General features: G+C 46.9%; 1 protein-coding gene across 2 annotated transcripts in view; it reads left to right on the top strand.

Moving 5' to 3' along the window:
• Positions 1-13,238, top strand: part of KAZN (kazrin, periplakin interacting protein) — a 506,697-nt gene that overhangs the window by 371,410 nt on the left and 122,049 nt on the right. The gene's annotated exons all lie outside the window — the stretch shown is intronic.

Raw genomic sequence — 13,238 nt, 5'->3', positions numbered from 1 at the left:
CAAAACAGGGTGGCTTAAAGAATCTGTTTGTCCCTTTCTTCTGTAACCGTCTCAAGGGCATTTCAGGCTGGTGGGCATCTCTGCTCCCCTTGGCCTGTGATGGATCCAGGGAGAGAGCTGAAGTTCAAGGTCAGAGAGTGTCTTTGGCAGGAGTGTGATCGTATGGCTGGGCCTGGCTACAGGGAGTGCTCGGGGTCTGTGTCCCAGCTACAAGGCTCCTGAGGGTTGGGAGTTGGGGGTGGAGAAGGAGAAGGGATTTTGCTAGATGGTTAGTTGACTCTATCCTCCTGGGTTTCTCTGACCGGAGGTGTGAAGTGAGCAGCAGAACACTGGTTAAGCCAACTGTCTGTCCAACACCCCACCACCCAGGAAGCTCAGGAAACCATTGAGCCCTCATCCAGGTGTTCCAGCCCCTTTCTGTATCCTTCTCAGCAGTACACGTTATTCTTCTGGTGGGCCCACTTGGACAGTGTTCAGGGTGGTCTGTTCAGGCCATGGCGGGCAGGTGGTCTGTGTCATGGTCCAGCTGATGCTGCATGATCAGAAGTCCCTGTGCCAGGCATGCACACTTTCTCTACACAAGCCTCTTACAGTCCAGACAGATCTGCCTGAGCCCCCTCCACTCCCAGCTTCCCGGAGGCCCTGGAACATCCCTACCTTTCTCAGGAAGGAGAACCCAAGTCTCAGGAGTCTCCCATACGGGGCAAGTGTTCCTGGGCTTGGGACATGTGAGCTGGTGGCCTTTGGTCTCGCCAGGCTTTGCGATCCTGCAGAGAGTTGGGAAAGCAGCCAGACACTGTCTCAGCCCCCTCAGGACAGACACACCTGCCTTCTGTGTCCTGGGCCAAGAAAAGAGCTCTCACCCTTATTCTGCCGTCTGGACCTGTGAGGAGGAGGACTCCCTCTGTCTGCTGTTCCAGGGCCCAGGGGAATGGGCAGGGAGGCTCATTTAGCCTCCACTCCCCAGCTCCTAGGACAGACAGCCTACACTCTCCAGAGCTCAGCTTTCTGATCTGACTGATGGGACAGTAACAGTGAGTTACATGTGGTTGTGTCTGTGAAGGCTGTTACCATGATATGCATCCTTCTCTGTGTAGCCCACGGGGCACAGAGCTTTGCAGGAATTTCTTTCCAACTTTGTGCTGTGTGATTTCTTATCCATCCCCAAAGGTCTTCAGGGCCTTGCTCAGGGACCCAGAGATCCCCTTGATGGGGCAGCTCCTTTGTAGGAACAATAATTTCATCAAGAAGGATTTGTCAGTATTCATTCAAGGAAAGCTTTATTGAGCACCTACTGTGTGTTCCAGTAGGCTTCCCTGGTGGCTCAGACGGTTAAGAGTCTGCCTGCAGTGTGGGACACCCAGGTTTGAACCCTGGGTCGGAAAGATCCCCTGGAGGAAGGAATGGCTACCCACTCCAGTATTCTTGCCTTGGAAAATCCCGTGGATGGAGGAGTCTGGTAGGCTACAGCCCACGGGGTCACAAAGAGTCAGACACGACTGAGCGACTTCACTTTCTTTTTTTTCTACTGTGTTCCAACACTGTTCTATGCACTTGGTCTACCATTCACCCCAGTCCTCTGGGAGGTACTAACCATTTCACAGATGGAGACAGCTGAATGAGGTTCAGGGAGATTAAGTAACTTGGCCAAAGTGACAAGCTGATTATCAGCAGAGTCCAAAACTTTATCCACTGTGCCAAACCCCTTTTCTTCCCTCTGGATGAGGTCACTGGGGATGAAGTCAGCCTGGACAGGAGAGACCGGAGGCCACCCTACCTCAGTAATAGGGACAGCAGATTCTGGAGTCAGATCTGGGCTTGAATCCCAGCTCTGTCACTTACTAGCTGTGTGACCTAGGGCAGATTCCTTAACCTCTCTGAACCATAATTCTCTTACAGAAGGTAACAATACCTGTTTTTCTTATAATTGAGACCAGTTATAACTGGTAGCTACTTCACAGAATTCTCGGATTAGAAATATGAAGTACTTGGCTCAGTGCCAAGTACCATTAGTACAAATATTTAGTGATGATCAGATGAGAGGGGGCTTAGAAGACCTCCTTGGATCTCTTTGGAGATGCTGGTCACCTGATTCCCATTCAGGGTGGCCCAGAACCTAGACCCCCTGAGCCCATCTGCCTTCAAGGTAGCAAGTGTTCCTGAAAAGCAGTGAGGTGAACACCTTCAGCGGCCTTAAGCATCCTGCCTGGCATTCTACAAAGTCACAAAGATGCTGCCTCCCTGGCCACAGCACGTGGTGAGTAAATTGCAGACAGATGTGGGCAGAAGGAGACTGGGGCATGAAAAGGGATGTATATGCCCTTAATGAGAAGGATGAAAATGAATGCACCAGCCAAGAAAGCTGCAGATGTTGGACGACACTTGTTAACAACCAGTGTCCCTATGATGGGAAAATGCAGAACCCCCAGAGACTTCCACTCTGGTGGTCCCCACCCGGCCACCCTCAGTCTGGTAGCTTAGGGTTGGTTGAAACTAGAATTTTTTTTTTTTTTTTTAACATTTCTATATTTATTTAGTTGCACTGGGTCTTACTTGCAGCACACAGGATCTTCAGTCTTCGTTGAGACATGCTGGATCTTTAGTTTCAAGATCAGGGATTGAACCCAGGCTTCTTGCTGCACTGGGAGCTCAGAGTCTTAGCCACTGGACCACCAGGGAAGTCCCAAAACTGACATTTTTCAATACGTGAGAAGATTAGGAACCCAAGCAAACACCCAAGACATCAGGCCATGATTCCAACATCAAAGAATCCAACAAAAAGAATTAAGTCTGGGAGAATTGGGGTTTAGAAGGTTCTGCCGGGATGAGTCTGGGAATGTTTGGTTTAGGACTTTGGTCTCACCCTGAGTTCAAAGACAGAAGCTCTGAATGGTTGTTTAATAAGGAATGGTGTCGTCGAGTTTGTAAACTTACCCCAGAGTCCCTGCGTGACCCCAGCCCTACACACGTGGTGAGCTTGTTGCCTGGGGGACTCCTTTAGGGTGTCTTGATTTCCCCCTCAGTTTCATTGATTTCATTTGAGATTCAAGGCATTACAGAAACAATGATCATGAAAATTTCCTTCTTCCCTTTTTTAATCACTTAACGGCATGTCGAGTGTGTTGAGCATTTTCCCACAAGGATAAATACTCCTTGAAAACATAATTTTTAATGACTCCATAATGTTCTGCCAAATGGAAGCCCTGTAATTTATTTAGCCACTTTTCTGTTATTGGACATTTAAGTTGTTTCCACTTTTTTTTTTTTCCTTTTCATTCTTGCTGTTATGTAGCACTGCACTATACAGATCTGTGTAAATCTGTTTCTTAGGACAGCATTTTTCAAACCTTCTGGTCTCTGGACCACTTTTCACGCATAAAATTGATGACCCCAAAGAACCTTTGTTTATATGGTTTAGATCTATCAGTGTTTGCTATTTTAGAAATCAAAATCAAATCATGTCTATATTATCAGTAATTTATTTTAAAATAACAATACTAAACCTATTACATGTTAACATTATTTTTAAGTGAAAAATTACTGCTTTTTCCTAAATAAAAAGACTTGAGGGTGAAGGGGAACATTGTTTCACACTTTTCAAAAACTTTTTAATGTCTGACTCCATAGAAGACTGCTGAGTTTTCATAGTTACTCCTCAGTCAAACTACTGTGATTTGTTGTTTTGATTGAAAATCTAGCATCACACAGATATGTGTCTGGAAAAGGGAGGAGTAAATTAATTGTCTTATTAGATAACTGTGGTATTTCTCTTGATGCCATACTGCTGCTGCTGCTAAGTCGCTTCAGTCGTGTCCGACTCTGTGCGACCCCATAGACAGCGGCCCACCAGGCTCCTCCATCCCTGTGATTCTCCAGGCAAGAATACTGGAGTGGGTTGCCATTTCGTTCTCCAAGGCATGAAAGTGAAAAGTGAAAGTGAAGTCGCTCAGTCGTGTCCGACTCTTTGCGACCCCATGGACTGCAGCCCACCAGGCTCCTCCGTCCGTGGGATTTTCCAGGCAAGAGTACTGGAGTGGGGTGCCATTGCCTTCTCCGTGATGCCATACTAGAACTCACCAAATGGTAGTTTCTTAGAGGTGTGCTGAGTGTGGAATCTAAATGTCCTATGAAGGTTTTGTGCTCTGGATGGACAAAATCATTGGTCAGATTGGCATTTTGAATGGAGATTGTGGCTCAGTGGTAAAGAATCTGCCTGCAATGCAGGAGACCCGGGTTCAATCCCTGGGTTGGGAAGATCCCCTGGAGAAGGAAATGGCAACCACTCCAGTATTCTTGCCTGGAGAATTCCATGGCCAGAGGAGCCCAGTGGGCTACAGTCCATGGGGTCACAAAGAGTCAGACACGACTGAGCAACTAACACACACACACATGGAGATTGTACCCATACGTGATTTTTTGGAATCTAACATTGATCACTAGAAAATAATGGTTCCCTGAGTGATGTGAACCCTCCAAAGGTTGATATATTTCATTGTCCAACATCAAAAAGTCACATCTGTTAACATCACCACCAACCTCTTCAGAAAAGTCTTTAAGCCTTGAGGAGCTGGTAAAGTCGTCGTGGCAGATCAAGTTTGCCCAAATTCTGATTTTCACTCAAAATTTCAAGTTTTATCGCTGGCAACAAATACTGTCACTTGTTTTCCTAGAAGTAATAGACTTACCTATTTGGTAACTTATTAGTTCAGTAGTTTGCCAGATACTATAGTGTATGTTAGTCATTCTTTCACTTACAAATGATGTCCTACAAAAAGTGACTAGCTAGCAACTCAGTTTCCCAAATGATTTTCCTTGAGACTGCCATTGTACTTTGATATGCAACAAAAGAGTTTTAAGTGTACTTCGCATTTTATTTAAAAAATATGTACTTGGGGACCAAGTTTGAATAGAATTAATTATTTTTACCTCTTCCTCAAGGATATTCTTAAGTAAAACTGCCCTTCCCTTTTTTCCAACTATGAGTGCATCGTGTAAAGAACATAGTTAATACTTAACGCAGTTTGATGCCTCTGTCATGATTTCCGCAAAGATGTCAACATTTTACCCAGCATAGCTTTTTTTACCTACATTACAAATATTTACACAGTAAAAGAGGAAAATAATGTCTGAGTACCCATCTAGTCAAGGCTATGGTTTTTCCAGTGGTCATTTACGGATGTGAGAGTTGGACTGTGAAGAAAGCTGAGCGCCAGAAAACTGATGCTTTTGAACTGTGGTGTTGGAGAAGACTCTTGAGAGTCCCTTGGACTGCAAGGAGATCCAACCAGTCCATCCTAGGGGAGATCAGTCCTGGGTGTTCATTGGAGGGACTGATGCTGAAGCTGAAACTCCAATACTTTGGCCACCTCATGCAAAGAGTTGACTCATTGGAAAAGACCCTGATGCTGGGAGAGATTGGAGGCAGGAGGAGAAGGGGACGACAGAGGATGAGATGGCTGGATAGCATCACCAACTCAATGGACACGAGTTTGAGTAAACTCCAGGAGTTGGTGATGGACAGGGAGGCCTGGCGTGCTGCGATTCATGGGGTCGCAAAGAGTCGGACATGACTGAGCAACTGAACTGAACTGAACTGTTATGAAATAGGTTTCCTCTTGGACCCCCTGAAATGTTATTGGTGGTGATTGTGGTGGTGACAGCCAGCATTGTTTAGCACTTTTAGCTCAAAATGCCACACACTTTAGCTCATTTAATTTTCACCTGAGTATGAGGTGGGCTGTGAATGTGCCAAGATTACATAGCAGTATCTGGTTTGGGCCAGGTTCAGACTTCAGCAGGGACAGAGAAGGTATTACTGTAGGGGATATAGCATGGTAAGAAGGCAAGCCTGTGTACGGGAGTGGGAAGGTAGAGACTTTGCAGTAGGAGGTGGTAGGAGATGATCACGGTGAACCCCAAGGGTTGGACCCTAAGGTTGAGGAACATGGAGGTTCTGAGCAGGAGGAAAGTATGAGGAGTGAGGTGTTAAGATGATCCTGTTGCCCTTTCCCACCCTCTCTTCACCTTGCAGCCTCATCTCTCTCCTTCTGGCATGTGGACACACGTATTAACGTGTGTGTAGTTCCCCAACATGCCTTTGGATCCTCTCCCTTCTCTGGGTCTTTGCATTTGCCCTTTCTTCTCCCCCAGCCTCCTGAGGGTCATTCTTCTTCAGCTCCCGATTCAGGCTCTGCTTCTTCCAGGAACCTTTCTGGACCATCTCCACCTGATGGGTCCAGGGCCTGTGGTAGGCAGGATCATACCCCTTCACCCCCAAGATGTCTGCCTCCCAATTTCTAGAGCATACGAATATGGTGGTTTATGTGGCTAGTGAGAATTAAAGTTAATCAGCCATCCTTAAGGTGGAGGGATGATCCTGTGGGCCCAGCGTAATCCCGTGGGTCCTTCAAAGTGAAAGAGGGGGCAGAAGAGTCAGAGTCAGAGCAAGTCAGAGAACAGGTTGGAGATTTAGCGTGAGGACTTAATCCATCAGTGCTGGAGTTGAAAATGGAGGCAGGGGCCACAAGCCAAGGAATGTGCGTGTCCTCCCGAAGCTCGAAAAGACAGAAACAGATTCTTTCCTAGAGCCTCCAGAGGGAAGGTTGTCCTGCTCACACCTTGATGTTAGCCTCTCAAGATCCAGTTCAGACTTCTGATGTCTAGAGCTGTAAGATACCAAATCTGTAGTAATTTACTGCAACAGGAGGAAGAGGCTAGTAAGGGCCCCTCCTGCCTGCACTTGACAGCCCTAAACACTGACCCCTCTTAGGACTCAGCACACACTGCGGGGGTGTCTGTTTCCTGTCGGGCTTGCCACTTGCCAGGCTCCTCCAGGCACAGCTCCCAGCACAGATGTAGCCTTATTATCTGAACAAAGTCGATGATTGGTGAGCGCGGCAAAGGAGAAACGATGCCCAGGTTTCCTCTCTTCAGCGTGAGGAGTAAGCCCTGGCAGGGCCTTGTCCCTGCCTCACAATGAGTCACCTGTCCTACACTGGGCTCCTGGAAGGAACTGAGCCTTATTATTTAATCTGCTCATTCAACAAATGTTTCCTGAAAGCTTCCCCACAATAGAACCTGTGCCTGTGGCTCAGACTGTTTGGAGGCGGATCAGACCCGGGCCCTGCCCAGAACCCAGTGACACGCCGGAAACCCACAACATACTCAGTGCACATTCATTGAATAGTATGTTTTTTAATGACCAAACAGGCTGGCCGGTTAGAACCTGTGCCGCAGATATTCTGCTTTGAGGAGTTCTGGGGTGCAGAGAATGTCCTAGGCCTTGAGCAGCAGGGGACACCAGTGTCCTTTTTGTTCCTAGCAGGTGTGGCCATGTCTTGGCTGCCTTTGTGAGAGTAACTAGACCTGCAGACAGTGGGGTGGTAGGTGGCCTGAGGGGCTGTTGAATAGAATAATGTGTCATCACTCCTGCGATGGTTCTGCCCACCTGCTTTTTTTACACACACATCCTTGTCTCCAACGCTATGTGGGTTTGAAAAGCAACTTAATGTTTCCTATTTCCCTTCCCACATCCGCACTCCATTCTTTGTCTCATTCCTTGCATCAAAGGATTTGTTCATCTTCTGGGCAGTCTGTTGCCCTGGGTTGAATTTATATGCTCCCCTTTGATAAGTAAGTCATACACAGAAGCTCCTTGGGCCATCTAGCCTGATGCTCTGGCAGCTGCTGCAGCCCCCTGCCCCGCCCCTGGAGCCGGCCCTTCTGTTCCACAGCCCTGATGTCAAAGATGCTTAGGTGGTACATCTTAGAATTTGGTAGAAGCTTCCAGAGAGTTTTAACTCTACTGACAGAATATCTTCCAAATATGCTAGTGACTGTTTTTAACAGTTAACAGATCCCCCTTGAAAGCATCTTAGACTCCACATTTGATCCAGGTGAAAATAATCTGGGGTCAGGTCAAAGAAGTGTCCAGAATCTTTGCTGTCTGTCACAGCTCTGTCTAGGCTATGTGTCTCTGGCAGCTTAGCTGCTTCACATGGCAGCTAGATCCCCAAAAAAGAGCACATTCGGTGATGCATATTTTTTTTATAAATGTTTTTTTGGAGTAGTTTGAGATTTCCAGAAAAGTTGCAGAGTCCCTGTATGACCAGTTCGCCCATCACCAGCACCTTAGATGCTATAGTGCATTGCAAGAGTGCTTTTCAAGCCACCTCCTGCTTCTTGTTTGCTGAGGTCTCATTGGCCAGAGCAAGTCACATGACCATGCCCAGCATCATGTGGGCAGAGGCTCTCAGGCTCTGGTTCCCAAGAAGAGGAGTTTGCTGGTGGCTGTGACTATGGATCCACAACAGAGAGCTTTTTGTTTTATTTATTTTTTATTTATTTATTTATATTATTTATTTATTTATATTATTTATTTATTTTTTAATTTAATTTTTATTTTATATTAAAGTTGATTTACAGTGTTGTTAGTTTCAGGTGTACAAATAAGTGTTTTAGGTACACATATCCATGTATCTATTCTTTTCAGATTTGTTTCCCATTTAGGTAATTGTAGAATATTGAGTCACACAGAATTGGACACGATTGAAGTGACTTAGCAGCAGCAGCAGCAGCGGAATATTGAGTAGCATTCCCTATGCTCTTCAGTAGGTCCTTGCTGGTTATCTGTTTTATATATGAGTGTATGTATGGTAATGCCAAACTCCAGATTTATCCCTCCCCCTTTCCCCTTTGGTAACTGTAAGTTTGTTATTGATGTCTGTGAGTCTGTTTCTATTTTGTAAATAAATTCATGTGTATCATTTTTTTAGATTCCACATATAAGTGATATCATGTGATAATTGTCTTTCACGGAGAAAATTTTAACTAGAACCATATCCAGAATTTGCTTAGAATCCAGGGTTCTGGTGACACATGACATCAACCTTGTCCCTTTGGGCTTCTTTGCTTTTTACAGGTTTTTACATATGAGTGACCTGTGTCCTCTCTCCTCGCCCTGTCTGGGGATTTCCCCCTGGATCCTTGACTCTATGAATTGGAAAAGCAGCCACTCCTGTCCCTCCCCCCACGTACGCTTTATCACCCTTTCTGCATCCCTAGACCAGAGTCTGCTTCTGTGGCCCCCCAAGCAATTACCCTTTCTGGGGTCTCCTTCAATGCTTTTAGTCCAGTTCTCAGTAGATTACATTATGTATTAATGTTCTGATTGTGGCAGGCTTCCATTTATCCTGAGAAAAGCAGCAAGACTGGTTAGTTTGCAAATACACAAACACCCTCCAAGACTTAACCTCCACGTATCTGTTTAGGAAGCAAGTACCAGAGCCCAATAGCTGTTCCCTATTTAGGAAAAAATACCTCATACACCCATTATGTAGCTGGGATGACTGAGGTGTGAACACATAATAAGTCCCTTTTGAGCAATAAGCACCTCAGCTGCTTTTTTTTTAAATAATTTTTATTGGAGTACAGTTGCTTTACAATGTTGTGTTAAGTTTCTACCGAACAGCAAAGTGAATCAGCTATGTGTATACATACATCCCCTCTTATTTCAATTTCCTTCCTGTTTAGGTCCCCACGGATTCTCATTAGTTCCCGGTTTATACATAGTAGCAATAGTGTACATATGTCAATCCCAACCTTCCAGTTCATCCCACCCACCTCCGCCCAGCTTCCTGTCCATACATTTGTGTCTCTATTTCTGTTGGTAAATAAGATCATCTATAACATTTCCCTGGTGGCTCAGAGAAAGAATCTCCCTGCAGTGTAGCAGCTACGGGACACGCAGGTTCAGTCCCTCGGCCAGGAAGATCCTGACCTCGAGGAAGGCAGTGCAGCCCTCTTCAGTGTTCTCGCCTGGAGAATCCCATAGACGGAGGAGCCTGGCAGGCCACAGTCCATGAGGTCGTAAAGAGTTGGGCATGCCTGAAGCAACTTAGCAGGCACATACTATTTTTCTAGATTCCATATATATATGTGAATATATGATATTTTTTTCTTTCTGACTTACTTCACTATCAGCTAACATTTATTTAGCACTTGGACTTCTTTTTGCTGCATGAACACGTTGACCCTCCCAACAACCCTTGTTAGAAGATGAGTAGTGTTTATTAGCCTCAGTTTCCCTGTTGACAAAATGGGGATGAGTGAGGCTTGGATTTTTCTAGTTTCCTGGCTGTTAGACTTGATCCCCAGTGACCCTGGTTTCTCTTCTTAGCAGATTCTCTTGATTCTGAGGTCTTAGGGGTGGTCATAGCAGAAGAGGGGAAGGGAGTAAAATTGGGAAGAAAGAAGACAGAGGGCCAGATCTGGGTTTGGAAGCACAGTATCCTTGAGTGTCACTCCGGGGTCCCTTGAGGCACCAAGATTTGTGGATTCATTCCTAGCTTTTGCCCTGGAGGTTGTCCCAGGGAGTGGAGGTGTCAAGGCTGGTCCCTGGGACACACAAGCCAAGAGCTTGTCTTCCCAACCTCCTCTCCCTGCGTGGCTCAATGAACACACTTCAGCCCCAGGAGATGCCAGTGGCCTCAGTCACCACATTTAAGGTGTGAGCATGGGCTGCTTTAGTTAACCCCCACTCCCTTCCCAGGAAGGCCAGAGACTGATCGGCTAAAAGGAGGCGAGAAGAGCTCAGTGTGAGAAAAACCAGGCTCTCGAGCTGCCTCTCAGAAGACATTGCCCGAGACCCTGTTCAACCCTGTTTGCAGCCATGGCCTCCATCACTGCGTGAGCCCATCTTGCCGTGATGGACAGGACAGGGTCCTAAATCTGTGGCAGAGAGTGAGAGGGTCACAGTGGCCTCTGTCCTGGGAGAAGAGCTTTGGCATGAGCCAGGCCAGGGCGGAGGTGGGGGGGGGGTTCGGAGCTGGCCCCCCTTCTGGGGCGGTTGTGGTGGGCACCAGCCCAAGGTGGCCATGGACGCGGCATCAAGTTTGACGGGGGCCTCAGCTGTGATTCTCCTCAGTCCTGGTTGGGTCCCCAGGGGATGCTGTCCTGGCCTCAGACAGGAATCTCGGGGTGAGCTTCCTTCCTGGGAGATGGCCCTGATGATGGTCAGACCGGAAAAGAGGAAGCAGAGCTTTGGGGGCCTTCAGTGAAACATGGGATAAGGGGGAACAGAGGTGGCACAGGTTCAGTCAGATCCAGCAAGCGTTCTCAGGGACTTCCTGGGCTAGCCGAGCCCTCCACACCCCACCTTCACTTCCTCCTCAGATCCAGCCCACATGTAGGTGGACTTAGCCTGACTTTACAGTTGGGTAAACCGAGGTTCCTAGGGGTTTTACAGCATGTAGGTCTCAGGGTTTGAGCTTGAAGTCTCCTGCCTGACACAGATCCTGTCCTGCTTTCAATTCTGATCAGTAGAACTCTCTCCAGTGTTGATAAAATCTTACCTAGAACCCCACTCACTTATTCATTCAGCAAACAGTGAGGTTCTGCTATTTGCCAGGCTTTGTTCTGGCCCTTTGGGGTATATCTGTGAGCAAGATAGAAGGTCCATTTTTCGTGGATCTGCTGTGTAACAAACAGCCCCTAAATCCTACTGGCTCAAAACAACCCATGTTTTTCTTACATCCTGTGATTTTATGTGGCAGGAACTTGGCAGCTGGGCAGTTCTTTGGCTGGGGGATTTTTCAGTTCCACATGGTGGATGGGGTTGAGTGGGTGGGGTCCTGCTGTGGGTAGGCTTTTCCCCTGGAATGTCCAAGCCAGCTTCATTCACGTGTCTGGAGCCTTGGTGAGACTGACAACCCAATCACCCATTTGTGGCCCCTCCTCAAGGCAGTCCAACCTCCTACACAGTCTCAGGGATCCCGCAGAAAGGGGTCCAGGAAATCAAGGAGCAAGCTATAAGGCTTGTCGGTCTCAGGCATCGCTTAGTGTCATTTCCGCCACCTTCTGTTGATGACAGGCCAGCCACAAGGCCAGCCAGACTCCGCACTATAAAAAGCACGTATGGGAAGTAGTATTGTGTCCATCTTTGCAAAAATACCATCTGCCACACAGGGGAGGGAGAAGGCCAACAGCAAACAAGGAACATAGAAAAACAAAATCATAAGTGTTAGAGGCTTATCAGTACTACGGGGGACATGGAAATTTTTTGCAGTGGGATGAGATAGGAAACCCAGTCATTCCACTCCTAGGTCTTTATTCACCTAGGAAATATATATCCACACAAAGATTTGTATACAAATGGTCCTAGCAGCTTTCTTTGTAATAGCCAAACGCTGGAAGCAACCCAAAAGTCTATCAACAGAGGAATGAATAAACAAACCAACATAACCTACGGTGGAATTCCACTCGGCAATAAAGCAACAAACTATTGAGATGTGCAGTCACGTGGTACATCTCAAACTCATTATGCTGAGTGCCAGAGTCCAGAAAGAAAAAAAGTGTATCCTGTATGGTTCCATTCACATGAAACTCTAGAAAATGAAACCTGATCTGTAGAGACAGGAAGATCAGTGGTTGCCTGGGAGATGGGAGGAGGGGCAGGAGTGCGGCTTTCAAGGGGGAAGAGCAAACTTTTGGGGTGACGGATGTTTATGTATGTCAGGTTATATCAAATGGTCCATGTTGCATATGTGCAATTTATTATATATTATTTATTATCTGTAGAGGTGTTTTAAAAAGAGGGTGTGGTGGCTTAGGAATCCTGGGTGGGGGGCATTTTGTAGTGAAGGGCATTCATCGCTCTGTGGGCCCCACTCAGGCAGCCTGCAGCTTAGCCTTCATGCTGGCCACAGAGGGGACTCGGCCCCAGGTGGGCAGAGCCCTGTCCTGGCAGGACCTCAGCACCTGAGGCTCTCGGGCTCCACGAACAGGCAGAGATCAGTGAGGTCCAAGGCTGCATGTGCTCCGGCCTAGGCTCCCAGCCCAGGTCTTTAAATAGGTCCAACCACATGGGCTGGCCAGTGGCTGTGACAGAAGCTGCTAACAACCTGACAAGCTTCGTGCCCAGAGCCTGACGTGGGGGCACAGAAGGAGGAGAGACATTTTTGGGAAACCCTAAACTAAACACTCTTGCAAAGAGTCAGACACGACTGAGCGACTAAACTGACCTGAACTGAAACTAAACACTCAGCAATTTAGAAAGAAGTGTTCTGATTCAGCTCGGGGTCCAGGTACCATGCTAGGGAAAAGATGGAGGTTAAAATCCAATGGCTTCATGGTATTTTAAAGATTAATACTTACGTTTAATGTGTAGGTAATGAATGCAATTTTGTATATTCAGTAGTGCTCTGGGCCAGGAACACATAGGCTATAAAACCCATGAATGA

This window comes from Dama dama, chromosome 14 (assembly GCF_033118175.1).
Source record: "Dama dama isolate Ldn47 chromosome 14, ASM3311817v1, whole genome shotgun sequence".
Taxonomy (NCBI): domain Eukaryota; kingdom Metazoa; phylum Chordata; class Mammalia; order Artiodactyla; family Cervidae; genus Dama; species Dama dama.
This window is presented reverse-complemented; position numbering and strand designations above follow the sequence as displayed.